This window comes from Trachypithecus francoisi, unplaced genomic scaffold, assembly GCF_009764315.1.
Source record: "Trachypithecus francoisi isolate TF-2019V2 unplaced genomic scaffold, Tfra_2.0 Lachesis_group3, whole genome shotgun sequence".
Taxonomy (NCBI): Eukaryota; Metazoa; Chordata; class Mammalia; order Primates; family Cercopithecidae; genus Trachypithecus; species Trachypithecus francoisi.
In genome coordinates, this window is record NW_022681468.1 from 4994080 (window position 1) to 5021577 (window position 27498).

At 50.7% G+C, this 27498-nt stretch overlaps 1 long non-coding RNA gene across 1 annotated transcript; it reads right to left on the minus strand.

The window, feature by feature from the left end:
• Positions 1-3667: 3667 nt before the first annotated feature.
• LOC117070707 lies at positions 3668-5180 on the minus strand. The gene is made up of 3 exons (XR_004432014.1): positions 5063-5180; positions 4548-4735; positions 3668-3954 (listed from the first exon to the last, which is right to left on the minus strand). It is a non-coding gene; the product is annotated as an uncharacterized LOC117070707 (long non-coding RNA).
• Between the last annotated feature and the right edge of the window lie 22318 nt (positions 5181-27498).

The window sequence follows — 27498 nt, forward strand, 5'->3', positions numbered from 1 at the left end:
TGTGAGGGGGATGCAAGCAGAAGGGGACGATGGATTGCAGCTTCTTGCAAAGTGCTTGTGACCTATTAGGAAAGCAGCGGTTTGGAGGCAGGCAGTGTTCCAAGTAGCCTTTGGCAAAGCGCTCACCTGGAGAACAGCATCAGCTTCCCAGCCGGGTCCCAGCCAGGCCCCTGCATCCGTTAGGCTCAGGACCAAGCATCTCATGGGTCTCCACAAAAGTCAGGGGCCAAAAACAAAACAAAACGACCACAACAACAAAAACCACACATACGGGGTTAGCTGATTTTATGTTGCTTTCTCGAATTGGTTAAATTGAGTATTAACATAAAGCTATCTTGAAAACAATCACTGGGTTAAATTTTCCTACTTTGCAAGGATTCCCAAGGATAAAGTATCACTTTTAAACTTGAGCATTTGGGGGTCTCGGCCCAGGGCTCTGTGCCTTTGAGGGTCCCACTCTGGTCCGCCTCCTCCAGCAGAGCCACTTAGCTGGGAGGGCCAAGGGCACAAGCCCACCTGAAGCCCACACCAGGTGTCTGGGATCCTGGGATTCCTCACCCTCAAACCCTAAGCCTTTTTCTAAGGACTGTGCAAGTGTCTTCCCCGGGTCTCCCCTGTGGGCAGACCACACTGCTGGAATGTTCACCCTGGACCTGAGGTGGGGTGGGGTTGGGAGAGTTGTTTAAGGGGTAGGGGAGCTCGGACATGAGGGTGGAGACGCTCATTGCCATGCATGTGAGGCCTTTACAGATGTGGGACAAGCCTCCGTGGGTACCCTTGTCCCAGCCTCACGAAGGTGAGGAGTGAGTCTGTAGGTGTACACAGTCATTGTCCACAGATCACAGCCAAGAGTTGAAGAAATGTATTACAGCTAAGGAACTTCAGAAAAAAATTAAAATAATTTTTTTCCAAATACATATTCTAGCACGGAAGAATGACATTTCAAATACAGATTGTGGTGTTGACCAACAGAAAGAAACGGAAGAAAAATTAACACACGTAGAGAGCTTATTTGGGCCACAGTTGAGGAGTGCAGTCCAGGAAGCACTCTCAAGTTACCTTGGAAAGTGCTCCAGAGAAGAGAGGCTTGAACTTTTAAATAAAAGAAGACAAATCGGGAAAGGGGCGATTGCGAAACTGTTTTTCAGGAATTCTCATTGGTTTATAGAAATAACATTGATGAGTGATTGTCTATATGTTGTTGAACTACAGGGCACGAGTTATGGTGTCCAGCGTGTGGCATTGTTAGGTTGATGCATAGAGCTACTGGTGCCAGTCAACCTAGAGCCCACACAGCAAGCGGCTTCAGGAGATTCATTTTCTCAGGTGGGGCAGTGAGATGTGACAGCTGTCACATCTGTGCCTCTCTAGGCCTGATCATTTAAAGGGGGCTTGCCTTCCTCAGATAAAAAGTTTCTTTTCGGCCGGGCGCGGTGGCTCAAGCCTGTAATCCCAGCACTTTGGGAGGCCGAGACGGGCGGATCACGAGGTCAGGAGATCGAGACCATCCTGGCTAACACGGTGAAACCCCGTCTCTACTAAAAAATACAAAAACTAGCCGGGCGAGGTGGCGGGCGCCTGTAGTCCCAGCTACTCGGGAGGCTGAGGCAGGAGAATGGCGTAAACCCGGGAGGCGGAGCTTGCAGTGAGCTGAGATCCCGCCACTGCACTCCAGTCCGGGCGACAGAGCAAGACCCCGCCTCAAAAAAAAAAAAAAAAAAAAGTTTCTTTTCTTTGTAGTGGATACATTTGAACGTGCTGGCTCTGATGCACACTGAGGCTTCTCAAACTCTGAATCCTCCAGCTTCTGAAGTGGCCACCATGCCCTCCCTAGAATCCACTTCTATCTCCTTCAATTCCACTGTGCCCAGCAACCAGGACCACCCCTTGAAAACCCAAATCTTAGCTGAGTGTGGTATTGCACGTCTGTAATCCCAGCACTTTGAGAGGCCGAGGCAGGCAGATTGCCTGAGGTCAGGAGTTCAAGACCAGCTTGGCTGACATGGCAAAACCCCGTCTCTACTTAAAAATACAAAAATACAAAAATTAGGTGGTGGGCGCCTGTAGTCCCAGCTACACAAGAGGCTGACGCAGGAGGATCGCTTTAACCCGGGAGGTAGAGGTTTCAGTGAGCCAAGATTGCACCACTGCACTCCACCCTGGGTGACAGAGCAAGGCTCCATGTCAGAACAAAACCCCAAAACCAAAAAAAAACCAAAACAAAAAACAAAAAACGAAAACTCCAAAATCTTATTGTATTACTGCCCTCCTGAAATCCCTTTAGTAGCTGGCCACGGCCCTCAGGATGAAGCTCCACCTCCGGCTTGGCTCCCCGGGTCCTTGGCCTTCTGGTTTCCACTGACTTCAGCCTCATCTCTTCCCCTCCCTCCCCAGCCTTAGTTACACTGCTTGCAGTGCTTCTTGGGTTTCCACAAGCTGCACCCCTGCTGGAGGCCTCATGTCACCCCACGTCCCCTTGCGTCCCCCTCATCCCCCCGCCTCAGCCCGCTCCAGCTGCTTCCTTCTCTAACACCTGACTCGGGCTTTTCCTGGGTTCCCTTAGCCCTGTTCTTCCCTTTTCCCTGTTACCACCTGTCCCTGTGGGCAGGGATGACTCTTCTCCACCCACCTGTGACCCGTGGAGGGCACAGCTGTGTCTGAATCATCTCCCTACCCTGCGCACAGCTTGGAGCACACTCAGAAGTGGGTCTTTAGTGCTGAGGATGGGAGTCTAAAAAATGAATGAATTCTAACCCAGCGCATTTGCTAGAAGACTAGAAACTAGCCTAAAAAATGATCTTGCATGAGTTTCCTTTGGGAGGGAATGGCCTTGGCATAGAGCCCCACAGAGCTGGTTATGGGAGGAACCCTCACGGTCACGCTGGGCCACACCGTGTGGAGCCTGTCCCCCAGGTAGAGCCTTTGTTGTCTTCTGTGTCTGGTGCGGCTCTGAGGAGCGCTGAGGGACCTGAAAGTCCTGAGCATGCTGTGCACTCGCCTTCTTTCCTTTCATGCCACATCTCTGCCGATTTGACTCTCAAAGAAATAGCCCAAGGCTGCTGCATGTGAAGTTGAACTGCCAAGGCAGTCAGATCACCTGAAGTCAGGAGTTCAAGACCAGCCAATGCATGGTGAAACCCCACCTCTACTAAAAGCACAAAAATTAGCTGGGGGTGGTGGTACATGCCTGTAATCCCAGCTACTTGGGAGGCTGAGGCACGAGAACTGCTTGAACCTGAGAGGTGGAGGTTGCAGTGAGCCAATATTGTGCTGCTGCACTCCAGCCTGCCAGCCTGGGCAACAGAGTGAGACTCTGTTACAAAAAAAAAAAAAAAAAAAGAAGTAACTGAAATAAAATGAAAATGGTGCTTGTAGGACGTAGGCTAAGCAGATACCCGCAGTTGATTTTGTACAGTTGTTTACACAATGCACGCTTCTACGTGCACGTGTACCTTGCATATTAGACGCATAATTACATCTGCCCCACTTAATTTTCAGACACTCTCCGAGATGGGTGGGGGTGCGATGGCACAGAAATGCATTACATTGTCAGAGTCAAGGCTCCACTGGCAATGCGGTGCTCATTAGTTAAGCAGATATTATTAGGCATGTTTACCTGAGAGGAGAGGACCATTCTGTGAAATAATAAATCTGCTGGTTTCTATTCTTCTCCCTTTGCAGACTGAGTTTTTATTTTGATTCCAGTACCCATTAGAAACACAGTGTCTAAATATTGAAATGCTTTGCTTCAAAAGCTGCTAAGATTCAGTGGCAAAAGTAGCCTTGCAATGACGTTTTATCTCCAGAGTCCCAAGTTTTGGAGACAAATCCAATGACGCAGGTCTTGTGGTCAAGGGTGATGCAATGGCGCTCTGGGAACAATATCAGGCTCTGTGACTTGGGTGCCTTCTGGGTGTGTGGTGTGTTCTCAGTCTGGCAATTCCTAGAACAACCCTACAAGGTGGTAATTATTATTCTCATGCTGCAGGGGATATCTCCCACCTCCTAGGTGGACTCAGGTCTCGTGGGGCTTAATGCTTAAAAATTCGAGCTGCCGGCCGGGCGCCTGGCTCAAGCCTGTAATCCCAGCACTTTGGGAGGCCGAGACGGACGGATCACGAGGTCAGGAGATCGAGACCATCCTGGCTAACACGGTGAAACCCCGTCTCTACTAAAAATACAAAAAACTAGCCGGGCTAGGTGGCGGGCGCCTGTAGTCCCAGCTACTCGGGAGACTGAGGCAGGAGAATGGCGTGAACCCGGGAGGCGGAGCTTGCAGTGAGCTGAGATCCAGCCACTGCACTCCAGCCTGGGCGACAGAGCAGACTCCGTCTCAAAACAACAACAACAACAACAACAACAACAACAACAACAACAAAATTCCAGCTGCCTTTTAAAGGGAAAAGACTACAAAATTATGAATACGAAATGAGGTTAAGGTCTTGGGAGGGGCCGTGCAAGCTGGGGGCTCTGCAGGTAAGCTTGTTTAGCTTCCCAGCAAATCCACCTCTGAGCTTGCTAATTATAAAGCTGGAATTTGAACTCACACCTGCTGGATGCAAAGTCCGAGGTCTTCCCATAGCATGACTATCTTCCTGTGTGTCGAGAAACACAGGCTGCCGAGGCCAAACAGTGGGTGCGTCACTTTCCAACGAGGCAGGTGTGCGGGACAGGAAGTGGGAGGGGCTCCTTGCAGGGGAGCGGCTGCTGCCAACATCTCAGCTGGTGCGTGTTCCTGAGAATGGTTTGGCAGGTGGGGGCCATTTGGAGTCTCTGCTCCTACACCCTCTCACCCCTCCCGGGCTGCTTTCAGAGGAGGGCAAAGGGTATTCGTTCCAGCCTCCAATTTCTTCCTCCCACTCCTCGAAAGCATTTACGTGAGGAAGGGAGGGAAAACGTAGATAATTCTGCTATTGAGAGGAGGCCTTTTTTTTTTTTTTCCCTGCTGGAAGTAAAAGGAGGCATTCTAGCTGGGCAGCCGGCCCCACTCTCCAGGGCTCCATCTGGCCTGGCTGAGGCTGGCCAGCCCCTGCTGTGCACGGAGGGGTGCTGGGAAGCCTACCTTGCTTCACACTTGCCTCTTCCACACCCAGCCTGTGACTCATGCCTGAAACGCCTCCGCCTCCGTTCAAGCAATTCTTCCTTTTATTGTGAAGCGCTGCTCTCTTCCGGCTCCTCCCCTAAGTCACCACGTAGGGGAGATTTAAGAGAAAGGTTATTTCTCCACCGTGTTCAGGGACAAACCTGTGATCATGGTTTTGGTCACACAGCTTTCAAGTGAGTGTTGTGCAAACGTTTGCTAGGATCTCTCAGGGAGCATGTTAGAAAAGAAACTCCTGAGCCTGCTCCAGAGCTTCTGTTCAGCAGCCTGAGGTGGGACCAGACTGCTGTCTTTTCAGCAAGCCTCCCCCACCTTTGAGGATGCACTCCAAAGCCAGAGAATTCCTGCTCTGAGCCATCACTGAAAGCACCAAGAGCCAGGTTTGGGGTTTGTTTTTTGGAATTACACCCAGGTACCTGAACAATTGCTGTCTCTGGAATCAGTGCTAAGTTACCAGGAGCTGCAGAAACCCAGACAGACCAGAAGGAGGGGAGAGCTTGGCTGTAACACATGCAGCCTCCCCATTGCCCACGTCCACCCCCAGACCACCTCGCTGCAACCAACCATGAGCTTTGCAGAGGGCAGGCATGCCCCAGGGGCTCTCAGCATCACCCCCCTGCTCTTACCTGTGACCAGAGTCTCCCTGAATTCTCAGCTCTGTCTTCCCAATTCGAGGAGCCTGCCAGGCCCCACCTGGGTAACCCTTTCCATGCTGTGGCCTGGAAACCCTCTCAAGAAAGGAAGCTGGGTTAATTGCAGGCTCACGTTATTTTCCACATTCTCAGAAATCATTGTGCCTAGTTGCCTGATATCCAGTGTATTAGTCTGTTCTCATGCTGCTGATAAAGACATATGTGAGACTGGGTAAATTATAAAGAAAAAGAGATTTAATAGGTTTAATGGACTCACAGTTCCACAGGTCTGGGGAAGCCTTACAGTCACGACAGAAGGTGAAAGGCACATCTTATATGGTGATGGACGAGAGAGAATGGAACCAAGTGAAGAGGGAAACCCCTTATAAAACCATCAGATCTCGTGAGACTTATTCACCTCCATGAGAACAGTATGGGGGAACCACCCCCATGATTCAAATATCTCCCACCAGGTTCCTCCCACAACACATGGGAATTATGGGAACTACAGTTCAAGATGAGATTTGGGTGGGGACACAGCCAAACCATATCATCCAGTGTCTTGAGAACTCTTGTTTTATACATTTGGTTCAGTTTATTTTGATTTTTTCAGGCAGGAGAGGAAATCCGTTCTCTATGATTCCATCTTGTTTGGGAGTGAAAGTGTTCATTTTCTTTTAAAACAGACAATATCCTTCCAAATCTATAGTTACTTCACTCATCCATCACTCATCCCTAACCACTGTTAATATTTTGGTCTACATTCTAAGATTTTTTTTTTTTCTGTGCATATGTGTGCATGTAGCAGGGTCACAAAATCACTCACAGTACATCAGATGTGCGAAGATAATAGAGTGTCTTTATTTTCCTACTTAATTAATCTGCTCCTTCTTGAAAGGTATTCTCTTCTGGGTAATACAATGCGGAAAAACATCCATTCTAGTGACCTTAGTCTAATACAAACATTTACCCCATTCCTCGAGCAACTCACCATGCTGAGGCTGAAGTGTTTGGCCAGTGGGGCTTCTGATGGCTGCCACTGTCTACTCCTCTACTCCAGATTGTGTCTGGGCACATAGCGGGTGGGTTGCAGGATTTGGGGGTTCTTTTGGTAGCCAGGAGGAAGGAATCCTCTGGTCCACACATGTTCTCCAAGTTTCCCTGACTTTGGCTGCAGAGTAGTTGGCCTGGGCTACTTTATGGAATGGAGTGGTGGCTGCCGAGGAGCAATGGATCATGGGAGATCAGGTCACATAGGGTCTTGTGGCCACTGCGAAGACTTTGGCCTTTTTTTGTTGTTTTTTGAGACAGGATCTCGCTCTGTCACCCAGGCTGGAGTGCAGTGGCATGATCTTGGCTCACTGCAGCCTCAACCTCCCAAGTTCAAGCAATCCTCCTGCCTCAGCACCTCAAGTAGTTGGGATTACAGGCATGCACCCTGCACATGGCTAATTTTTGTAGTTTTTGTAGAGATGGGGTTTCACCATGTTGCCCAGGCTGGTCTTGAACTTCTGAGCTCAAGTGATCTGTCCACCTTGGCCTCCCAAAGTGTTGGGATTACAGGTGTGAGCCACTGCACCTGGTCAAGACTTTGGATTTTATCCCAGATGAAATAGGGAAGCCACTGGAGGGCTTCAGTGTGGTGGTAGGAGGCAAAGATTGATTGAAAAGCGTTCAAGAGAAAATGGGAGGAGAGAAATTGAAGATAGTAATAGATACTTCCGGCTGGGTGCAGGGGCTCACACCTGTAATCTCAGCACTTTGGGAGGCTGAGGTAGGGATTGCTTGAGGTCAAGAGTTCCAGAGCTGTCTGGGCAACATAGCAAGACTCTATAAATTTTTTTTTTTTATGGAAATCTCGCTCTGTCGCCCAGGGTGGAGTGCAGTGGTGCAATCTCAGCTCACTGCAACCTCCGCCACCCAGGTTCAAGTGATTCTCCTAACTCAGCTGCCTGAGTAACTGGGATTACAGGTGCCACCACCACACCTGGCTAATTTTTTGTATTTTTAGTAGATACGGGGTTTTACCATGTTGGCCAGGCTGGTCTCCAACTCCTGACCTCAGGTGATCCGCCCACCTTGGCCTCCCAAAGTGCTGAGATTACAGGCATGAGCCATTGCCCTCAGCCTACAAATATTTTTACAAGTTAGCTGCGCATGGTGGTGTGCACCTGCAGTCACAGCTACTAAGAGGCTGAGGTGCGAGAATTGCTTGGGCTCAGGAGATCGAGGCTGCAGTGAGCTGTGAATGTGTCACTGCACTCTGGCCCAGATGGATACTTCCAAAGAGTCTTGCTATAAAGGAGAGCAGAAAGGGAGAGAGAGATTTTATTAGTCCGTTCTCACGTTGCCAGTAAAGACATACCAGAGGCTGGGTAATTTATAAAGGAAAGAGGTTTAATTGACTCACGGTTCAGCATGGCTGGGGAGATCTCAGGAAACTTACAGTCATGGCAGAAAGGGAAGAAAACATGTCCTTCACATGGCGGCAGCAAGGAGAAGTGCTGAGCAAAAAGGGGGAAAAGCCCCTTATTAAACCGTCAGATCTCGTGGTAACTCACTCACTATCATGAGAACAGTAGCATGGGGGTAACCACCTCCATGATTCAATTGCCTCTCCCATGACAAGTGGGCATTATGGTAACTACAATTCTATGTGAGATTTGGTTGGGGACACAGTCAAACCGTATCAGAGATCAAGTTTTAATTTTTTAAATGAATTAATTATTATAATGGGAGATGATGGAATGCTCCAATAGGGAGGACAAATCAACAATTGGTGGTGGTGGTGGAGCGCTGCAGAAATGGGGGAAGCCAGCGCCTGAGTGGAGGATCAGAATCTTTGCGTGTTTTCCTTCAACCTTGTTCTGCTTAACAGGTGCTAGCACAGTGTTGTAATTGATCAGGTTGGAAGTTTTTTCCAGGTGAGTATAAGAAATTAGAGAAAGGTGAGGGGGCTGAAGGTGCACAGGAGAGAGGGGCGGCACAATGGACCATGGAGTCCACATGGAAAGAAGGGGAATGAGGACATGAGGTAGAGAAGGGACAATTATATTCTATTTAACCCCAATGCATCCCAAATGTCACCTCAACATGTCATCAACATTCAGAATTATTAGTGAAGTATTTTACATTTTTCCCACACTACGGCTTTGAAACCTTGCATGTAGTTTACACGGACAGTGCCTCTCGTTTTGGACCAGGCTCATTTTGAGGGGTTTGTGGCCACTCTGTTGGACGGCACACAAGGATCTAGAGAAGGAGCGTGGGAGAGGTGGCCGAGCACGGGTAGACGGCAAGATCATTGGAGGAACAAAGGTCAGGGAAGGAGGAGGATCATCTCTGTGGAGATTTAAATTGCCAAGAATTAGGACAGGGATTTAGTGAGAGTGACAATGAGCTAGGAGTGGGAATCTTCCAGGAACAAGACGGAGGGGACTAGGGTCTGCAGAGAACTAGACAGGAAAGTGGCACAGAGCATAGTGTGATGGCACCAGCTTCAAGGCTGGCGAGTTTGGGGAAGGTGGGGGTTGATCTGGAAGTAACCACAATGGAGGATGCTCCAGGGGCCCGGGTTCCAGTCAGAGCAAGCAGGTGGAGAGAAGCTGTGGGAAGGAGGAGCTTTTGCTTACAGCATGTCTCAAGCTCCAGAGGAAATAGTGAGGGTTTTTGAGAGTAAGGAGGCCTGGAGGTGGGGTTGGATTAGGAGGTGAGCACGGCCTTACTGGGATTAGGGCACAGTGTGAAGTAACAACCTGGGCCTCCTGGGTCTTTGGTGAATGAGGAGAACAGGATTTGCAGCTGTGCACTGAGGCCGAGTTAGAGTGCACTCTTTGGCTTGACGTGTAGGCTTTGCCACTTTCCACGGTGTAAATACTCCCACCACGGCTCATTTCAAGCTACCAGTGGTTTAACAGCAGGCTCGTGGAATATTTAAACATTTAACAATGGGCTCTTGCAAGCTGGCACAAGCCAGTTCCTGTAGCAGATAGTTGGGTATAGGGCACCATGGGATAGGTCCTGGAGGTCTCCACAGCAGATGGGGTAGGGATGTGAGTGGGGGGTGTGAGTTGGGGGAGGGAGGCATGGAGATCTTGTCAGAATTACTCAGAGCTCGAACACCCTTTATTTTTTTTGAGACAGCGTCTCGCTTTGTTGCCCAGGCTGGAGTGCCGTGGCACAATCACGGCTCACTGCAGCCTTGACCTCCCTGGCTCCAGTGATTCTCCTGCCTCAGCTTCCCAAATATCTGGGATCACAGGTGCACACCATCATACCTGGCTAATTTGAAAAATGTTTTTGTGAGTTAGGGTCTCGCTATGTTACCCAGGCTGATCTCAAACTCTTGAGCTCAATCAATCCTCCTGCCTGAGCCTCCCAAAGGGCTGGGATTACAGGCGTGAGCCACTGTGTACAGCCTTTTAATCCCCATTTGACCCCTGTCAGGGAGTCTGCAGAAATGGACTGCACCTCACAATGGCTGCTTTTTTTCAATTTTTTTGTTGTGGTAAAATATGCATAACAAAACATTTGCCATCGTAACCCTTTTTAAGCCTACAGTTTGTAATGTGCAAACATCACCAGCTATCTCCATAACTCTTTTCATCTTGCAAAGTGGAAATTCCATACCCATTAAACACTAACTCCCCATTGCCCCTCCCCAGCCCTGGCCCCCACCATTCTCCCTTCTGTCTCTATGTTTTTGACTACTCTAGTGCCTCACATAAGGGGAATCATCTAGTATTTCTTTTTGTGACTGGATTACTTCATGTGACATAGAGTCCTCAAGGTTCGCCCATGTTGTAGCAGATTGCATAATGTTCTTCTTCTTTTTTTTTTTTTTTTTTTTTTTTTTTTTGTTGAGACGGAGTCTCGCTCTGTCGCCCAGGCTGGAGTGCAGTGGCCGGATCTCAGCTCACTGCAAGCTCCGCCTCCCGGGTTTACGCCATTCTCTCGCCTCAGCCTCCCCAGTAGCTGGGATTACAGGCGCCCGCCATCTCGCCCGGCTAATTTTTTGTATTTTTTTTTTTTAGTAGAGACGGGGTTTCACCGTGTTAGCCAGGATGGTCTCGATCTCCTGACCTCGTGATCCGCCCGTCTCGGCCTCCCAAAGTGCTGGGATTACAGGGTTGAGCCACCGCGCCCGGCCTTTTTTTTTTTTTTGAGACGGAATCTCGCTCTGTTGCCAGGCTGGAGTGCAGTGGCGCAGTCACTGCAACCTCCACCTCCCGGGTTCAAGTGATTCTTCTGCCTCAGCCTCCCAAGTAGCTGGAATTATAGGTGCCTGCCACCAGGCCCAGCTAACTTTGTTTTTTTTTTTTTTTTTTAGTAGAGATGGAGTTTCACCATGTTGGCCAGGCTGGTCTCAAACTGCTGACCTCGTGATCTGCCTGCCTTGGCCTCCCAAAGTGCTGGGATTACAGGCATGAGCCACATGTCCTTCTTTTTTAAGGCTGAGTGATATTCCCTTGTCCGGATGGGCTACTTTTCACTTATTCACTCATCCATCCACAGACACTTTGGACTGCTTCCATGTTTTAGCTATTGTGAATACTGTTGTTATGAACATGGGTGTGCAAATATCTCTTTCCATTTCTGGGGTATGTACCCAGAAATGGAATTGCTGGATCTTGTAGAAATTCTATTCTTAATTTTTTGAGGGATACCTATTATATTAGTCAGGGTTCTCTAGAGGGACAGAACTAACAGGATGTATATACACACACACACACATATACACATATATATACACACACACACACACATATATACAAAGGAGAGTTTATTAAGGAGTATTAACTCACACAATCACAAAGTCCCACAATAGGCTGTCTTCAGGCTGAGGAGCAAGGAAGCCAGTCTGAGTCCCAAAGCTGAGGAACTTGGAGTCCGATGTTCAAGGGCAGAAAGCATCCAGCACAGGAGAAAGATGTAGCCTGGGAGGCTAGGCCTGTCTAGTCTTTTCACGTTCCTCTGCCTGCTTTATATTCTGGCTGCACTGGCAGCTGATTAGATGGTGCCCACCCAGATTAAGGGTGGGTCTGCCGTTACCCAACCCCTCAATATGAATCTCCTTTGGCAACACCCTCAGAGACACACCCAGGAATGATACTTTGCATCCTTCAGTCCAATCAGGCTGACACTCGGTATTAATCCTCACACCCATGTTGTTTCCACAGTAGCTGCACCACTGTGATTCCCGCCAACAGTGTACAAGGGGTCCAATTTCTCCACATCCTCCCCAACACTTATTTTGTGTGTGTGTTTTTTTTTTGTTAGTACATCTTAGTGGATGTGAGCTGGTATCTCATTGTAGTTTTGATTTGCATTTCTCTAATGTCAATGACTTTTAATTTTAATTTTTATTGTTTTATTTTTAATTTTTTTCTTTTGTAGAGACAGGCTTTCACCGTGTTGTCCATTCTGGACTAGAACTCCTGGGTTCAATTGATCCTCCTTCCTTGGCCTCCCAAAGTGCTGGGAAAACAGGCATGAGCCACCGTGCGTCTGACTTTTAATACACATTTTTGTATATCTTCACTGTGATGAGCCAACTAGATCCCTCTTCTGGGAAGGACTTGTTACCCCAGCTGCTTGGGTGCCTTCAACTCTCAGTCCCTTCAGAGACTGTTCAGCTGCAAAGAGCCACCCTGTCCAAAGCCGAGACTCTTCCTGGCAACTGCATTCAACGACACCTCAATGTGGGGGTCATCTCTGCCCGAGTCAGGAAGGGCTCCCGGGGCCACTCTACTCAGAGGCTCCTGTGGGATCTTTGGGGCTATCACTGGGTGTGCGTGGAAGTTTGCCTTCTCCCTCATCCGATCCTGCTTCTCTCTCCTCCTTCCACCAATGCCCTGGCAAGCCCCTCGTAAACATCCTGTGGTGCCTCCCTAGGAACCCAACATGCCAGGCTCGCTTTACGTAGACTGGCATCTGAGTCAGCTTGATGGGGTGGGAAGGTGTCCGTTTTAATTTGCACCTCTTTGTTAACTGTTGAGGTTGAACTTTTTTTTTTTTTTTTTACAAGCATTGACTGAATGACTTCCTTTGTGGATTGCCTTTGCAAATGACTTCCTTTGCCTGTTTTTCTACTGAGATGTTTGTCTTTTTCTTATTGGTAAGAGTGCACATATATATTACCGTCATAAAGATATAATCTTTGCTTTTCGGATATGGTTCACAAAATGTTCTCACGTTCCCCACTCGGCCGTGTGCCTGTTACTTTTGTGGTTCGTGGCACAGGCGCAGCCACACTGCTCCGCCACTTCCTAACTCTGTAGCTTTGAGAGCATTGCTTTACCTACCAGAGCCTTTGTAGTACCTTGCAGGTTTGTCGTGCGAATTAAATGGGTTAATAAAGTACTTATAACAGGGCCTGGAATACAGCGAGTATGAGATAATTCTTTGCTATTTTTATTAGTGTCTATATTATTTTTCTTATTGGCCATATATACAGTATTGTATTTTATGCAGTTAAAGCTATCTTTTTTTGTTTTTTGTCTTTGGAGTGATATGTAGAAATAATTTCTTTATTTTTATTTTATTTTATTTTATTTTTGTAGAGACAGGGTCTCATTATGTTGCCCAGGCTGGTCTCAAACCCCCGGGTTCCAGTGATCCTTCTGCTTCAGCCTCCCGAAGTGTTGGGATTATAGGTGTGAGCCACCACGCCCAGCCAGCTTCTTTATTTTAAGATTATATATGTATTTACCTCCATTTTCTTTTTAGTACCTTTATTACCGGTAGAAGGTGTCCAGGTTCTTGGCGTCTTGAACAAAGAAGTGGACAAAATGCACAAACAAAGCAGGGAAGGAAGGAAGGGATTTATTGACAATGGAAGTGCTCCCCACAGTGCGCTCAAGGGCCCCATTACAGAATTTTTGGGACTTTACCCCCTAGAGGATTGCACTGGTTACTTTGGGTATACCTGATGTAAATGGAGAGAATGAAGTAAAGTTACAAAGTCATTTAGGGCATATGCCCTATGGAGAGGATATATCCTGTTCTAGCTGAAGTGTGAATCAGCCTTCTGTTCCCTGCCTCCAAAACCCTATTTTCCTGCCATGAAACCCTCATGGTTTCATTTAAAAAAAAAAAAAAAAAAAATATATATATATATAGAGAGAGAGATAAATATATAATATATATTATTTTCATATATCTCTGTATATGTGTGTGTGTGTCTATATCTATCTATCTATATATATATGGAGAGAGAGAGAAAGAAGACACAGAAAGAAAGAGACAGGGTCAAGGTCTCACTCTGTCACCCAGGCTGGAGGGCAGTGGTGTGATCTCGGCTCACTGCACCCTCCACCTCCTGGTCTCAAGTGATCCTCCCACCTCAGCCTCCCAGGTAGCTGGGACAACAGTCACCTCCCAGGTAGCTGGGACAACAGTCACATACCACCATGCCTGGCTAATCATTAGTATTCTTTTTTATTTTTTGGTAGAGACAGAATTTTATCATGTGCCTAGGCTGGTCTCGAATTCCTGGGCTCAAGCCCATCCACCTGCCTCAGCCTCCCAAGGTGCTGGGATTATAAGCGAGAGCCACTGCGCCTGGCCTAAAAATATATATGTTTGGATCTTACATGCATCTGGAATGCAGAACATATTTTTGATGTGAGGTTTAATAGATCTATACTTCTTGAGTATCCAACATTCCTTTTCGGCCCCAACTTGGCCCCCTCTTTTTAAATAAACCTTTTCTTTGAGGACGGCTTTAGAGGCACAGAATCATTGTGAAGCTAGTACAGAGCGTTTTGTACCTCTCACATGATCTCCCTTATTACGAACACCTCACAGCATATGGTACATCTGTCACCATTACCACACCGTTATTGACACCTTAAGTTCACACTTTATTCAGATTCCCTTAGTTTTTCCCTAATGTCCTCTTTCTGTTCCACGATTCCACTCAGGACCCCACGTGACATTCAGGTGACATGCCTCCTTAGGTTCCTCTCGACGGTGACAGTTTCAACGTGACAGTTTTGAGGATATGTGGCCGAGGGCTTTGTAAGATGTCCCTCAGTTGGGATGTGTCTGAAGTTCTCATGGTTAGACTGGGGTTATAGGAGGCCATTTCATCACATCGAGGTCAAGGGTCTGTGCCATCAACGCCACTTATCCCTGTTGATGCTGGCCTTGACCACCTGGCAGAGATCATGTTTATGGGATTTCAATAAAAACGGAGCACAGGAAGGGGAACATCACACACCGGTGCCTGTTGTGGGGTAGGGGGAGGGGAGAGGGATAGCATTAGGAGATATACCTAATGTAAATGACGAGTTGATGGGTGCAGCACACCAACATGGCACATGGATACATATGTAACAAACCTGCACGTTGTGCACAGGTACCCTAGAACTTAAAGTTTAATAAAAAAAAAAACAAAAAACGGAGCTCCTCCCCTTGGCCCGCCGCCGTGCTGTCCTCTTGCGATGCGTCTCTTAGTCTCTTAGTGCAGCCCACGCTCAGGAGCCGGGAGTTCTGCCTCTCCTTGACGGAGGTGTTTCTGCATACATTCGGTGGAATTCCCGGGAGATTCACCTCCTCTCCCCTCTCCAGGTGTGTATCCAGTCACTCCTCTGGATCCCCGCAGACTCAAGGACGTTTGCTTTCTGCTTTGGGTCATAACCCAGTACTGTTTTATTTTGTGGCCCCAAGTCCCAGCCTAGGCCATTGAGAGCTCCTTCAGGGGCCTCCTGGGTCCTTCATCATCACTGTGGGCTCCTTCTAAGCTCCCTGTTTCATGTCTGGCCCCTGTGATCCGCTGTGTCCTGTGTCCCGTCATCCCTGTTTCCTGTGCCTTGTTGCCACGGTGTCCTGTCGCCACTGTGTCCTGTGTGAGCTGCTGCTTGGCCTCCGCGAGTCTCTCAACACCTTAGCCCTGAGCTTCTGGAGGGAGTGCTTCCTGTCTGTGGAGGCTGCTGAGGGGACAGGCGCACACCTGGAGAGTCACTCCAGGACAGAACCCAGGGAGGAGAGGGCCGCTGGGAGAGGCATTTGTGGAAACAGAGAGAGATGGGGCCCGAAGAGCCCTGGAGACTGCTGTGCCCAGATCTATGCTTGGCCTATTCAGTTATTGAGCTAAGAATCCTTCCTACTCCCCTCCCCTCCCCTCACAGCATCTGATACATTTGTCATCATTATAGCACCGTTAATGACAACTTAAGTCCACTTTTTATTCAGATTCCCTTAGTTTTTCCCTAATGTCCTCTTCCTGTTCCACGATTCTACTCAGGACTCCACGTGACATTCAGGTGACATGCCTCCTTAGGCCTCTCCCCTCCCCTCCTTTCCCCTCCCTGCCCCTCCCCACTCCTGTCTTCCCCTCCCCTTCCCTCACCCTCCTCCCCTCCCTTCTCCTTCCCTCCCCTCCCCTTTCCTCCCCTCTCCTCTCCTTTCCTTTTTATTGACACAGGGTCTCACTCTGCCACGATCTTGGCTCCAGCCTCACCCTCCAAGGCTCAAGCAATCCTCTCACCTCAGCCTTCCAAGTAGCTGAGACTATAGGCATGTGCCAGCACACCAAGCCATTTTTTGGTATTTTTTGAACAGACAGGGGTTTCACCATGTTGCCAAGGCTGGTCTCGAACACCTGAGCTCAAGGGATCTGCCCACCTCGGCCTCCCAGAGTGCTGGGATTACAGGTGTGAGCCACTAAGTCCAGCTAGAAATTTTCCTTTGGTTAAAGTGGTTTAAGTTTCTGTCATTTGCAACCAAACGATTTAATAGATAAGGCTCTGGGTGGCATTTTCCTCTGCTCGGGCTGCCATAAGAAGTGCCACAGACTGGGTGGCTGAAACAGCAGAGACTTGTTTCTCACAGTTCTGGAGGCTGGAAGTCCACATCAGGGCGCCCGTGAGGTTGGTTTCTGGGAAGGCCTCTCTTCCTGGCCTGTGGGTGTCATCTTCTCACGGCATCCTCCCGTGGCCTCTTCCCTGTGCACGCTTAGAGAGGGGATGGTCTGTGGTGTCTTTCCTCTCCATATAAGGACACCAACCCTATTGGCTTGAGGCCCCACCCTTGCGGCCTCATAACCTTAGTTACCTCCCTGATGGCCCTATCTTCGAATGCGATCGCATTGGAGGCCAGGGCTTCAGCACTGGAATTTCTCAGAGAAATTCAGTCTGTGACAGGTTGAATTGTGTCTGCCAAACTCCATGTGTTGGAGTCGTAACTCCTAGCATCTCAGAATGTGAACTTATTTGGATTCAGGGTCATTGCAGATGTACTGAAGTGAAGATGTGCTCATTAGGGTGGGTCCTGGTCCACCTGACTGGTGTCTTTATCCAGAAGGGGAAATGTGGACACAGGTACGCACATAGGGAGAGTGCTACGTGCGGACTGGAGTTCTGCTTCCCCAAGCCAAGGAACCAGCAGAAGCTCTGAGGGAGGCCAGGAACAGGCCCTCCTAGTGCCCTGAGAGGGAGCACAGCCCTGCCTGCACCGTGGTCTCAGACTTCTGACCTCCACAACTGTGAAGGGGTCATGTCTAGTCCAAGCCACGATATTAGCCAGCCACGGCTGCTCTAACAAATCCCACAGACGCGGGGCTTCAGCCACAGAAATGTGTCCTCTCACGGTTCTGGAGGTCAGAAGTCTGAGACGAAGGTGCTGGCAGAGCTGATTTCTCTGGAGGCCTCTCTCCTTGGTTTGCAGGCGGCCGCCTGCTCACTGCGCCCTCACATGCTCTATTTTTATGCACTCACACATCCCTGTTGTCTCTTTGTGTGTCTGAATCACCTCTTTTTTTTTTTTTAAGGACGTCAGCCAGGTTGGATTAGGGCCAACCTAAGGCCTCCTTTTAACTCAATCATCTCTTTAAAGGCCCAGTCTCCAAATGCAGCCACATTCTGAGGTACTGGGGGTGAGGGCTTCAACACAGGAATTGGGGGGTGAGGGGTGGCTGGGGGACACAGCCTGTGAGCTTTGTTATGGCAGCTCAAGGAAACTCTACAGCCTCTAGAGGATTTGTCTTTAAGGGGCTGGTCCCTCAAGCCGGCTCTGTGCAGTCCCAGGGCGGTCTCCTCTGGTCCTGCCCTCTATGCTGACCCTCAAAGCCACAGCCTGGCCTGTGACTCCCAGTGCCACGATCCCTCCCTTCCTTCCTAGCTCCTCTCCACTCCCTGCCCACATTAGTATCTCCCCGGCTGCCCATTCACAGGCACCTCCTGCATCCCCACTTCCACTGTGCTCGCTGGATAACTGTACCTGTCCATTCTAAATAAAGATGCATTTATTGAGTGTCTAGGGATCTGACCTGGCAGTGCATGGTCTAAAAAGGAAGTCAGACAAGTAAAGACTGCGGGTTGTGAGATCGTTACAACTGGGCACTATCTGGGGCAGACACGTCCCTCCACAGCCCATGTCCTGCGGCCAGCAGGGGCGCCTTTTCCTTGTTGGCACAGAGACTCCTTGCAGGCCAGCCAAAGAGGGGGCACAGGGTGGCATTCTGGGAGCTGAGGGTGGCTCTGCTGAGGAGTGGACACGGAGCTGGGTGTTGGTGAAACTCTCCTGTTGAGAGGCTGCCCTGGTGGCCGCGGGCAGCAGGGGGCTCCAAGTGGGGAATGTGGGCAGGTGCAACGGCAGGAGAGCTGAGGGGTGCGGCGGCGGGAGAGCTGAGGGGTGCAGAGCTGGGTCAGGGGCCCGGGAGAGTACAAGGGAGAAACACACGAAGGCATGAGCCGAGGCAGCCACTGTGGGAACGAGAGGTTGAACAGGAGCCAGAGGAATGGAGAGCTGGTGTCCTGCAGGGGTGACTGGGGCAGGAAGTTACCCCCGGCAGGCCTGTTGAGGGGCTGGGATGGGTACGGTTAGTGTTGGGTCAGCGGCTCCACTGCAGTCTGCATCAGTTTGAAATTCTATGCCTGCGGAAGACGCAGAGCTTCCAAATCTTCAACACTGCAGCCAGCAGGGGAAGGGATGCAGCCCCTGGTTGGCGTCTTGGGGTGGGGCAGGCAGGTCAGGGGGTGTTGCTCAGACCCAGTGGGCAGACCTCGATGAGTTCTCACCAGTGTGACTGTTCACACTGCCTCCCACCGGCCCTCACTGACCACGTCCTGTTCCATACTCAGGTTTCTGACCCATGATATGGTTTGGATCTGTGTCTCCGCCCAAATCTCATGTGGAATTGTAATCCCCAATATGGAGATAGGGCCTGGTGGGAGGCAGCTTTGCCAGGCCTGGAGGTCACCACCTGGTCAGCCATGGGATTTATTCATCCCAAAGGGGGTTCTTGGCTTAGTGCAGGGTGAATGTACACAGGTCCCACAGGACCCAAGAGTGGAGGCTGGAAGAGGAGCTGCCCCTGGAGAGAGGCCGGCACTGGAGTGCTGTAGTCTGTTCTTGCACTGCTGTAAAGAACGACCTGAGACTGGGTAATTTATAAAGGAAGGAGGTGCCATTGGCTCATGGTTCCACAAGCTGTACAGGAAGCATGGCAGCATCTGCCTCAGGGAGGCCTCAGGGAGCTTTGACTTATGGCGGAGCCCAAGCAGGAGCACCAAGGGGGATGGTGTGAAACCATGAGAAACCGCCCCATGATCCAGTTACCTCCCACCAGGCCCCACCTCCAGCACTGGGGTTTGCAATTGCAGTATTTCCACCTCTGCCTGGGCTTTCCTGGACAAACACTTGAAGATCTGCAAGACAGAGAAGCAGACGCCCCCAAAGCTTCCACTCAGAGCCCTGCAATACCTGGGTTGCCTGCCTCCCTCCGTAGTATGACACACATTTAACTCCTTAACTCAAGAGTGAGATCAAGTTCCTCTTCATTGCTTGTGCACGCATGAGGGGAGGGCGCCTACAACTCAGATGATCCAAGCACTGGCACCAAAGGCTCAGAATCCTCTGGACCAGCTCTGCCCAATAAGAATGTCATGTGAGCCACAAGTGTGAACCACATAGGTGATTTAAAAACTCTTAGTGCTCACATTTAAAAAGTAAGAAGAAAAAGGTGACATTGATTTTAGTAATATATTTAATGTAGTCCAAAATATGCTTAAAACATTATCACTGCAACATGCCATCAAAATAAAACTTATGAATGAGATATTTAGCCTTCATCCTTTTTTCCTACTAAATTTTATTTTTAATTGAGAACAGAGGCTCACTCTGAAACTCAGGCTGGAGTGCAGTGGCATAATCATAGCTTACTGAAGCCTTGACCTCCCAGGCTCAAGGTATCCTTCCACCTCAGCCTCCTGAGTAACTGGGACTACAGGTGCTTGCACCATGCCTGGATAATTTTTAAAAATTTCTACAGAGACAGGGTCTTGCTATGTTGCCCAGACTGGGAATTTTTTTTCTAGAAATGGGGTCTTCCTATGTTGCCCAGGCTGGTCTCAAGGGATCTTCCCACCTCAGCCTCCCAAATTGTTGGGATTATAGGCGTGAGCCACTGTACCTGGCCTTTATACAGAATCATTACATTCCAGTGTATATTTTGCATTTTATAGCCCAGCCCAATTCATACTGGCTCAGTAGTCACATATGGCTTGTGGCTGTGTCTTGGTCATTATAGGTGTTACGGACTACATGTTTGTCTCCTCCAAACTCATGTGTTGAATTCCTAACCTTCAATACAAGGATATTCAGAGGTGGGGCTTTTGGGATGTAATTAGGTCATGAGGGTGCAGCCCTCATGAATGGGATTAGTGCCCTTATACAAAGAGACAACGGAGTTTGCTCCTCCTCTCTCTGCTGTCCGCCATGTGAGGACACAATGAGAAGGTGGCTATCTGCAAACCTGGAAGTGAGCTCGTATCAGACAGCGGATCTACCAGCACCTTGATCTTGGACTCCCCAGTCCCTAGAACTCTAAGAAATAAATCTGTTATTTAAGTCACCCACTTAATGGTAGTTTGTTACCACAGCCTGTCTTAGTCCATTTACTGTGGCTTATAACAGAATACCTGAAACTGGGTAAGTAAAGAAACAAGACTTATTTCTTACAGTCCTGAAGGCTGGGAAGTCCAAGGTTGAGAGGCTGCATCTGGTGAGGGCCCTCATGCTGGCAGGGACTTTCTGCAAAGTCCCAAGGCTGCCCACGGCATCACAAGATGAGGAGCTGAGTGTGTGAGCTCAGTTCTCTCTTCTTGTTATAGAGCCACAAGTCCTACTCCCAAGAACATCCAGTAGCCCATTACTGCCTGAAAGGAGTAATCTACTCATGAGGGAAGGGGACATATGACATAATCACCTCTACAGGCCCCACCTCCCAATACTGCCACATTAGGGATTAAATTTCAACATGAGGATGGAGACAAATATTTAAACCATAGCATAGTGCAAGCCAGGGAAGACAGTAGGTCTAGTACGGCCCGGGATAAGAAGGGAACTGCTAAAATCATGCATGAGCAGAAGACAGCCAGTGAGACACTAGAACCAGCCTTTATAGCCACAGCAATGGACCAAGAATACCCAGCATCTTCTTATATACTTGTCAAGACATTAGAAAGAAAAGTGGTGGCCGGGCGCGGTGGCTCAAGCCTGTAATCCCAGCACTTTGGGAGGCCGAGACGGGCGGATCACAAGGTCAGGAGATCGAGACCACCCTGGCTAACACGGTGAAACCCCGTCTCTACTAAAGAATACAAAAAACTAGCCGGGCGATGAGGCGGGCGCCTGTAGTCCCAGCTACTTGGGAGGCGGAGGCAGGAGAATGGCATAAACCCGGGAGGTGGAGCTTGCAGTGAGCTGAGATCCGGCCACTGCACTCCAGCCTGGGCAACAGAGCCAGACTCCGTCTCAAAAAAAAAAAAAAGAAAAGTGGTGCTGCAAGATTATAGTTGAGTGGGGAGAGATCTCAGTGGGTGGGGAGAGATCCCAGTGGGTGGGGTGAGATGATAGTGGGTGGGGTGAGATGATAGTGGGTAGGCTGAGATCTCAGTGGGTGGGATGAGATGACGATGGGTGGGGTGAGATCTCGTTGGGTGGGGTGAGACGACAGTGTGTGGGGTGAGATCTCGTTGGGTGGGCTGAGATGACAGTGGGTCGGGTGAGATGACAGTGGGTAGGCTGAGATCTCAGTGGGTGGGATGAGATGACGGTGGGTGGGGAGAGATGACGGTGGGTGGGGTGAGATGACAGTGGGTGGGATGAGATGACGGTGGGTGGGGTGAGATGACGGTGGGTGGGGAGAGATCTCGGTGGGTTGGGAGAGATCTCAGTGGGTTGGGAGAGATCTCAGGGGGTGGGGAGAAATCTCAGTGGGTGGGCTGAGATGACAGTGGGTGGGGTGAGATGACAATGTGTGGGGTGAGATCTCGGTGGGTGGGATGAGATCACAGTGGGTGGGGTGAGATGACAGTGGGTGGGGTGAGATGACAGTGGGTGAGGTGAGATCTCAGTGGGTAGGGTGAGATCTTGGTGGGTGGGGTGAGATCTCGGTGGGTGGGATGAGATGACAGTGAATGGGGTGAGATGACGGTGGGGCGAGATCTCAGTGGGTTGGGAGAGATCTCAGGGGGTGGGGAGAGATCTCAGTGGGTTGGGAGAGATCTCAGTGGGTGGGGTGAGAACTTAGTGGGTAGAGTGAGATCTCGGTGAGTGGGGTGAGATCTCGGTGGGTGGGGTGAGATCTCAGTGGGTGGAGTGAGATCTCGGTGGGTGGGGTCAGATCTCGGTGGGTGGGATGTGATCTCAGTGGGTGGGGTGAGATGACAGTGGGTGGGGTGAGATCTCAGTGGGTGGGATGAGATGACAGTGGGTGGGGTGAGATCTCGGTGGGTGGGGTGAGATGATAGTGGGTGGGGTGAGATCTCGGTGGGTGGGGTCAGATCTCGGTGGGTGGGATGAGATGACAGTGAGTGGGATGTGATCTCAGTGGATGGGGTGAGATGACAGTGGGTGGGGTGAGATCTCAGTGGGTGGGGTGAGATCTCAGTGGGTGGGGTGAGAAGACAGTGGGTGGGGTGAGATCTGAGTGGGTGGGGTGAGATTGCAATTAGGAAGTGCTGAGTTCTGTCCTCTGTGTTTCCCCTGAGGACTTGGCCTGTGAGGGGACAAGGCAGGAGTGGCTGTCCCTTAGCCACAGGGGAAGCTTCCAGTCAACCTCTGCTGAGTGGACCCAGCCCCAGCTGCTGCTCCCCTGCGGCACTCCTTTGGCCGCCACCCCTCCCCACACAGGCTGCCTTCCTTCTCTGGCCCTGCAGCTGGGGCAGCAGGCTCTGTGCAGCGGCAGTCCTCATGCCGCCTCTCTGCCTGCCTCCCTCCCTTCGGGGAATGAGTGTGGGTCAGTGGCAAGGGGTTCAGGGAACACAGTGCTGGAAAGAGCCTGCCTGGTGTTTATGTTGTTGTGGAGGGTGGAGGCAATGGGGTAAAGGAGGAATGCTTTTTTCTGTGTCCTGGTGCTACATGAAGCCGGGAAGGGAGGTGACGCCTGGAAGGGGTGAGATTCTCAGTGGAGTGGCTGGGCTGTCCTCTGGGACATTCAAACATAGAGCTCCTTGCACTTTGTCACGGGTGAGAGCAGATGACGAGATAGGGCCTCCATAGGCAGGCACGGGCCCGGCTGTTTCCTCATCCCCAGCACTGGATGCCCCGGTGCCTGAGTCAGGGGGGTGGACAGGCAGCCCCAGGGGATGTGGTCTGCAGGGTTCCAAGCCTCTTGTCTTTCTGAGCCCTCCCCAGAACCGCCCTTAATGGTTCATTCATAGTAGTATAGGGGTTTCCTGGCAGGTACCGCAAACTCTTACAGTTCCAAAGCTGTTTCCACATTTTTAAGTATTTGTTACAGTAACACCCCCCCATCTTGGTACCAATTTCCTCCTAATACCATCGCCTGGGAGTTAGGATTTCAACACATAAATGTTGGGGGAACCATTCAGACCACAGCACCCCTTCCTTTGAGTTACTGGCATTTTTTTGGGTGAGCCATTGAGATGGATCAGGTGGTGCTGATCCATCGGGTGCCCGTCCTGGCCTCATGCCTGGTGTCTGTAACCGGACAGTCACTGGAGGGGGACAAGCCCAGTGAAGGAGGCCAATGAGGCTGCTACCCAACAGCTGTGTGCCATTGGGTGTACAGTGGGCCTCTCTGAACCTCAGTCTCTTCTTCTGTACAAGAGGCTAGTGATTCTGGCCTCACAGTGTGGTCTGAAGGAGTGAGTGGGCTCCCAGCATTCTCACCGGCAGTGGGCCCCCGCTCCTAATGAGGTGAAGACTAAGGGGGCTCGAGGCTCTTCCTTTGGGCAGAGCAGCTCTGCTCCTGCCTCTTGGTGTTTGGGTTCCCCCGAGATGTTTGTTGGAGAGGAGTCTGCTGGACCCCAGGTCATCTCTACTCCCTCTCCAAACACCTCCCATGGGGGAACAGATGCTGATGGGATTGGTGGAAGCTGAGTCTCTGGTTGGTCTGTGTTGAGCAGTGGGCGTGGCCAGCAGGGGTGGTCGGTGGGCAGGGTCACCGCATAAAAGGCCCCGCCTCCCCACTTCTGGCTTCCTGGATCCCTGTGCTGACCGACAGGAAGAGGGACAGGTCCCGTGTACTGGTCTGGGCTATAGGTAGGGCCTAGGATATATCTGGGGCTGATGTGTCCTTCCTTTCCTTCTCGCTGAAGCCCGGACCTCTCTCCTGCAGCCTCAGCTGGTCTAGCAAAGGTTCTGGAATGGTCGTGGTAGCGGTCGTTGATCAGTTGGGGCCCATGTGAGGTTATGGTCAGGGAGACCTCATTCCGATAAAGGCAGAACTCAGCTGTGAGCTGTGTGTTGGTCAGTAGACCGTTTGGTGACAGAGGTTTTTTTTTTTTTTTTTTTTTTTTTTTAACCTCCACACCCTTATGTTCGAGGACTGTGGCCTATGGCGCCTGAGAACCCGAGACACCAAGCGTTTGGAACCTAAGTGCAGGGCACTGCTAGGTGGCACTAGCTTGGTCCCTCCAATGGAGTCCTCCTCCTTCTGTTGGCACAGCATCTCCAGTCAGGGAGCGAGCTGTTTTGGGGGGCCCTTTGCCTCCACCGATGCCCCCACCACATGTTCTCAGTTCCCCTCCAACCTCAGTTCTTCTCTTTACCTACACTGGCCCCCTGGAGATCCTACCTGCGTGCCAGCAATGCCCAAATGCCTCTCCCACCCACCTCTGGCTGTCTACTCAATGTGGCTGATGATGTCGAAAATGCCCCAAAACTTCAGTCCTCGCCTTCTGTCCCTCCCCCATCCCCCACCCCTGCCCTGTTTCCCTGCATCCTCCTCATCTGAGAATGAAGGCAACGGAGGCAGCGTGGGGCTGGTGTCCAGCAGAACTGCCCGGGCCTGCCCTGCTGCATCTAGGCGGTGAAAGGAGGCGCTGGCAGACCGGACTCCTCCCCAAACATGTGTGCAGTTGCAGGGTGGCAGAAGCAGCAGACAGATATCCTGGGGCAGGCTGGGATTCAGGGTGGCAGGACTGTGTCCTGGTGGGGATTATGTGCCTGTGTGTTTAAAAGTTGAACCAGCCATCCAGACCGTGCTCCGTGGCCCTGAAGGAGAGGGCCTGATTCAGGGTGGCTTGCTTTCTGCCATCTGGACGTCAGCCAGTGGCTCCTCTAAGGTACTTGGGCTTTCAAACGTGTCCTGGTCCAGGTCACTCAACTGCATGACGCTGTGATTCTTCACTCCTTTACTTGAATGCCTCTTGGTTCCCCTGTCCTCAAGACCTTTTAAAAGTGCAGTCCGACCATGCCGCCCCTTACGGGCAGTGGTGCACTTCTGTGTAAATGTTTAACGACTGCTCTGGATAAAAAGCCCTGATTGGCAGTGTTTGCCAGTTTCCGTGGTGTAAATCTGCCTGTCATGGCCAATTTCAAACTACCAATCTGGTCACCGACTATGCCGTGGGGAAGAGATCAGTAGCACATCGTCACACAGGCTGTACTATACAGACCCACCACCCAGAAATAACCTCAACGGCAGAGAAAACAATAAAGTACAGTAAAATGTTAGAAAGTGTTGGGTATGTATTACCTGTTTCTGAATATCCTGTAATCTTTAATAACGGCTGTGCTTAACAGCGATCTGCAGAATTCCTGAAAACGTTTAATAGTCTGCTTGTGAGCTGGCACAAGTGCACGCGGCTACAGGGTCAGACCCAGACTCCTAAACGGGTGGCCCACTGCGGTCCAGACTCACCCTCCTCCACAAGCCGCGCCTCATGCCAGCTCCCTGGATCCGCTTGTGGGGCCCAGATGGACTCTGCTGGTCTTTGCCCCTTCCACCCTCTGTCTGAGCCTCCCTCCCTTCATCCTTCCCTTTCTCTTTCTCACCTTCTCTTTACCTCTGAGTATTTACAGAGCCCACTGCTATGTGGCAGGACTTTGCAGAGCGTGAGGATGCAAATGTGGCCTCCGCCCTCTGGAGCTGGGGTCTTCTCAGAGCTGGGTCTCCAGAACCACATGAAGCTTCCAGGTTTGGGTGAATAGGAAAGACTCCTTGGCTGGAGCCGTGAGGCCCTTTCTCAGCTGCTAACCCTACAGCAGCCCCCATATCGGGCCCAGGACCCCCTCAGTCACCTGGACAATACCCTGTGTGTTTCCCTGCTCTCCGAGCCCACCCTGGGGCATGCAATTCCAACAGCTCAGAGGCAGAGCGCCTGGGCATATTCCCTTCCCAGATGGCCTGCGTGATGGCTTGGGGAGGTCCAGGATGGCTGTCCTTGGCGATCAGGAGCATGTGAGCACTGGTGGGGATGAGGGAGCCCAGAGGGTCCTACTACGCACCCCGCACTGTAATGGTCTGCTTGTGAGCTGGCACAAGCACACCCTGCTACAGGGTCAGACCCAAACTTCTGGGGCAAAACAGAGGACTTTCCTGTCTGCTGCACTGTGTGCACCCTTAACATTTCAAATTAAAGTCTGGCACCTTATACAGGGAGATCTTTTGCTAGAACATGAACTTAAATGCATGCAGTATCATACAGGTCGAACAGGAAGCAGTATGGGGGTGCACAGTGCAGCCTCTGGAGACAAGACCCGGGCTTGGTCCCACCTCTAAGAGTTACTGCTGTGTGACCTCAGGCAAGTTACTCAAATACTCTGAACCTCAGATTCTCTGCTGTGTAAGGGCAACAACAAATACTTCATGGTTGGTTGTGAGAATTGAGCTGACGCAAGAAACACGCAACAGTGGCTTGCATGTGCTGAATGGGCACGAAGTTTTCTGCTGCGTAATTTGAGACTCTAAAAGCAAAGATGATGATTGAGCGCCGTCTGGTGGCCAAATGGTACAATTACACCTTAGATTGCGCCCAACTCGATTTTTTACGTGGGGCTCAAGGACTCACAGGCCCTGCTGGTGGTGAATTGCCTGGGGCCCCTTCTTGCTCCGTTTCAGTTCCTTGGCCCCTGGGGTAGGCAGCCTCCTCATTAAAGGGGAGGATTTCACTGGACAGGCATCTTCACTACCCCTGTCCCGGACTCTTCAGAACTAGCTCCCGACTCTGATGCCTCGAGGGGGATCATCGTTCAGCTAAGGAAGCTGGTCCCTGCTGCAGCTGGGCTGAGGACTGCCAGGGATTCGGGGCCTTGAAACGGAGAAGAGAGACCCTGTTTTGTGTGTGTGTGTGTGTGTGTGTGTGTGTGTGTGTGGCGCCAGACCCAACCCTCATGCCTCCAGGTGAACCGCAGGGCCTCATTCTGGATTTTAAAAACCTAGTTGTTACCGGGCCTGCAGGTCGACTGTATCCCTGCGGTTCTCTGCAGCCCCTGCCCCTGTGGGCAGTCATTCTGTGTGCCAGGCACTGTGCTGGGTGCTGGGGATACGGCACAGCACCTGGGGCTTAG